Source organism: Callorhinchus milii, unplaced genomic scaffold (assembly GCF_018977255.1).
Source record: "Callorhinchus milii isolate IMCB2004 unplaced genomic scaffold, IMCB_Cmil_1.0 Scaffold37, whole genome shotgun sequence".
NCBI lineage: Eukaryota > Metazoa > Chordata > Chondrichthyes > Chimaeriformes > Callorhinchidae > Callorhinchus > Callorhinchus milii.
The window spans coordinates 697,111-701,624 of NW_024704778.1; the positions used below are offsets into that span (position 1 = coordinate 697,111).

At 43.1% G+C, this 4,514-nt stretch overlaps 1 long non-coding RNA gene across 1 annotated transcript; it reads right to left on the reverse strand.

The window, feature by feature from the left end:
• Positions 1 to 2,878: 2,878 nt before the first annotated feature.
• Positions 2,879 to 4,508, reverse strand: LOC121851418. The gene is made up of 2 exons (XR_006085898.1): positions 4,216 to 4,508; positions 2,879 to 4,083 (listed from the first exon to the last, which is right to left on the reverse strand). It is a non-coding gene; the product is annotated as an uncharacterized LOC121851418 (long non-coding RNA).
• Positions 4,509 to 4,514: the final 6 nt, after the last annotated feature.

Below are 4,514 nucleotides of genomic sequence, written 5' to 3' on the forward strand. Positions count from 1 at the left end.
AGTTTACCAATGGTAAACTTTACATCCTTGGAAATGATTAAAAGACCCAACAAATTAGAAGTGTTAACATTTTTTTTCTTTTTTAAAAAAAATAACACTACTGGCTTGTGTGCAAAAGTATCAACATGATTTATATTGTGATGTAACATCCGTAACCTTATCTGGGAATTGGGAGGGAAAATATTTTATTTAAGACTTTTTCAGGTATTCAAGACTTAGTAGCTGTGATGTAATGTGGAATGTGAAGCTGACGAGTGATTCCCACCAATCGGGCCATAATGGTGTTGAGTCCCATGTTCGACCCTTCTCTAGTTGGATGGATTCAGAGGAACGTCTCCTAATAAGTTGCAGAACGCTGTTTGTTGCCAGTAAAGGTAGTGTGTGATATAGCGACAGAACAGCTGGATGTCTGATGTGGAATATTTCAACACTGGGGCATACTTTTCTCTCCTCTCCTGCCTCCCATTCTAAAATGTCTTTCAGGTTCATCTAATAGAAATGAATTCGTAGAACGGATGGAGGTGACCTGTTGCAAACTTTTACTCTGCTTTGATAATAAGCCCAGTATTGTATAATTAATATGTTTGCTCACAGTCTTATAGAACATGTACAACTAATTGTAAATGATCAGTTAACTTGCAGCATTGCAATTTTAATGGGATGTTTGGGATGGGAGCAGCACATATTACTTTCTTTGCAGACATGAATACAAACTACCGCATGAAGTGGACACTAAGCGATTACCAGAGGATTAGCTTGTCAAATAAACAGGATCACACAAAGTCTATTCAGCATCTGGTTCAGGACTTAAAGGCGTAAGAGTAACTCGTTTAACATTGTAACTTTAAACGCAATTCAAAATGCCCTCATTTTATCTTAATTTTGACCCAAATGTAATACATCAGCTGTATCAAACTTCAGTGGAATTAATGAAAGTCTTAAAATGGGAGCATGAAGAATGCAGAAATACTGTTGTCAGTGATGTTATTCTTAGACATGTTACTTAATTCTATTGTAAAATGTGAGGGCATCACTATTTTGAATAGGGTCAAATGTAACCATTAGATGTAGGGATTTTAGATCCCAGTATTCTCTCTCTTATGTGGCTGTATAAAGGGCAGGGAACAGTGTTCTTAGTTTTTCAGGTGTCAAGTCTTCCTCGCTGGCAAATAACCACATGATGCTTCGTCCCTATCCATACTGAACACAGCTTAGAAGGTGCAGTTAACGCTTGAGGAGGTTTAGGGCAGGGGGAACTCCTATGTTCTTGCATCTTTCAGGTACCCCGTCCTTGCTGGCCAATAACTGGAATCTGCCTTCCCTACGCTGGACACCATGTAGTAGGTACAGCATTGGATTCACATTTTTCAGAGGGAGACACACACACACACAACACCACAGACACACCCACCCCACAGACACACACCTCACAGACACACACACACCCTCACAGACACACACACACTCACAGACACTCAGACACACACCCTCACAGACACACACACACTCACACACACACACCCTCACAGACACACACCCTCACAGACACACACCCTCACAGACACACACACACTCACAGACACACACACACACACTCACAGACACACACACACTCACAGACACACACGCGCCTGTGTTCCCAGCAGTCAGTCGCTTGTCAGGCGATTGGGGATCACTTTCCGGGGAACCTTTTGCAATGAACACTAACTGCCGTTCGCCTTCTTAGTTGCTCACTGCACCTGCAAACTAACTTTTTGAGACTAGTGTACAAGGACACCCAAATCCCTCTGAACACTAACACTAATTTCTCCCCCTCAGAAAATAACCTGTTTTTCTATTTTTGCTACCTATACCTTTGCACTTCCCCACATTAAATTCCATCTGCCACCTGCTCGCCCACTCCCCGAGCCTATCTATATCCCGTTGTAATCTTTTTGCATCATCCTCAGAGCTTACTCTCCCACCGAGTTTAATGTCACCCGTGAATATAGATACGTTACATTCAATGTCCTCGTCTAGATCATTAAGAATTGATCAAAATCAAAAAGAAATGACTTTTTTTCTGGCCATAATACCAGGAGAAACTATCCTTTTTTCGAATAGTGGTACGGGGGAAACTTTAATATCCACTGGAATATGCAGATCTTGGTTTTAATGTCTCATCAGAAGGACACACCTCCATCAATGCAACATCCCAGTAGTGCTGAGGTGTCAAAAGGCCTAAATTGTGAGTTTTTTTGGGGTCAGTCAAATATCCAAATCACCTCTCTGGATGGAGGCATCCTGTTTATCTAATGCCAGAGATTTATTCGGCGCAGGTTGGCTAAAGTCCAAGCTCAGGGACCCCAGTGTGCTGGAATCTGTTGACTCAAGAGATTGAATCTCGTAGTTTCAGATACCAGACAATCAAGCTCTTAGTGACCAGCTTAGTTTAATAATTTATTACAGAACTGCCAAGGTACAGCAAAGGCCAGAAAACAGCACAGTCTCCTCTCATCTTTCTAGGTGTGTTCTACACTGGATAAATTTGTATCTACAGTAATGTTTACTTAACCTTTCCTGAGACCTTGTCTCACATATAGCGTTTTCTCACTCCTACTCGTCCCCTAACAGACCAGTGAAAGCCTGTTAGAGATGCAATAGAATATGGCCTCCCCTACTTGTGCACGCTCCACCTTACTAAGACAGTCCGGAACCTTAAGAGTCTTGTTTGACCCTCATCTATTCTTTCTACACCACGTCCCATGACCCGCTCTACCTTCCCCCGGCTCCGCCACCGTCTCACACCGCAGGCCCACCGAGACCCTCATACACGCATTCATAATATCCAGGCTTGACTACGCAATCTCCCTGATTGTCGGCCTCCCAAACTCCTTCCTCTACAGGTTGCAGATCATCCAGAACTTTGCAGCCAGCGACCTTCTGACACCCTACCAAGCTGCCCGCTCCTTGCGCTCAGTGGGCTCCAGCCTGCTTCACCATTGGCAGGGCAGACCTTCTGTCACTCTACCCCCACCCTCTGGAACTCCATTCCAGTCCCTCTGCCTCACCTGAGCAATAACAAAGCATTGAGATACCACAGGGATTTGAACCCCGTCCTGGAAACCAGGAGTGCCAACCACCAGCATCTTTTGCTTTTTTTTTTATATACACAATTATATAAAGGCAAAAGCAAAACCTGAGATAACAGCAACTGTTCTCCCAGTAAAAGAAAAGCCAACTTTATCATCTAAACAAAGCATGTACAGTCTTCCAGAAAAAAAAATCAACCAATCAGATGCTCACTGTATTCTTCAGCAACAGAAAACCTTCAAAACCTCAAGATTCCAACAAAACACCTCACCCGAAGCAATTTATGAGCAAAAAGCAGTTGGGCCAGAAACACATTTCATTCACTCACATAGACACATTTAGTCATATACACCACTCAATGAGACTGCATCTGAACAAAACCCTCTGTAGTTCAGAGAAAGACCTCAAGACGTTAATGAAAGCAGTGTTATTAGCTCCCCGACAATATATAACTGTACTTCTGAAAGATGCATTTCCTTAACTAAGATTGTTGGCCTTGCTCACTGACTAATACTGATACACAAGCTAGTTTACTTTACTTTGGCTAACAACAATCTTACAGAAAGCTTACAAATGTGCAGTGTAAATGGTCCTGAACGCAGCGTCTATCACTGGTGTCATCAGGGATCGAGGGACCTAAAACACTACAACCACTCCCCCCACCTTATCATTCTTTAACGATTAGTAAATGCTAGTTATTTTAGCACCTGTTCAAAATGTCCGGCGTAGGTAAGGGAAGTGGGTCACTTTCACAGCGAGGACTGGATACCTGAAAGATTAAGAAGTTCCCTCCCCTGCCTAAACCCCTTGAAAAATTTGTAGCACCTGCTAAGTGGTGTCCAGCGTAGGGAAGGCGAAGCCCAGCTACTGTTCAGCGAGGATCTGAAAGATTAAGAAGAGTTCCCCTGCCCTAAACCCCTTTAAAATGTTGGAAGATAATGCTGCACCTGCTAAGTTGTGTCCAGCGTAGGGAAGGCATTTTCTAGTTACACATCATCGAGGACTGGATACCTGAAAGATTAAGAACACCAGAGTTCCCTTGCCCTAAACCCCTTTGAGAAATATGTACTAGAATCCAAAGCTGTACCTACTAAGTTGGGTCCAGTGCAGGAAAGGCAATCCTAGTTACTGATCAGCGAGGACCTGAAAGATTAAGAACACCAGAGTTCCCTTGCCCTAAACCCCTTTGAGAAATATGTACTAGAATCCAAAGCTTTACCTACTAAGTTGGGTCCAGTGCAGGAAAGGCAATCCTAGTTACTGATCAGCGAGGATCTGAAAGATTAAGAACACCAGAGTTCCCCTGCCCTAAACCCCTGTAAATTGTTGTATTATAATCTAACGCTGCACCTGTTAAGTTGTGTCCAACGTAGGGAGGGTATATTCTAGTTACATATCAGCAAGGACTTGAAAGATTAAGAACAGGGTTCCCTCCCCTAAAC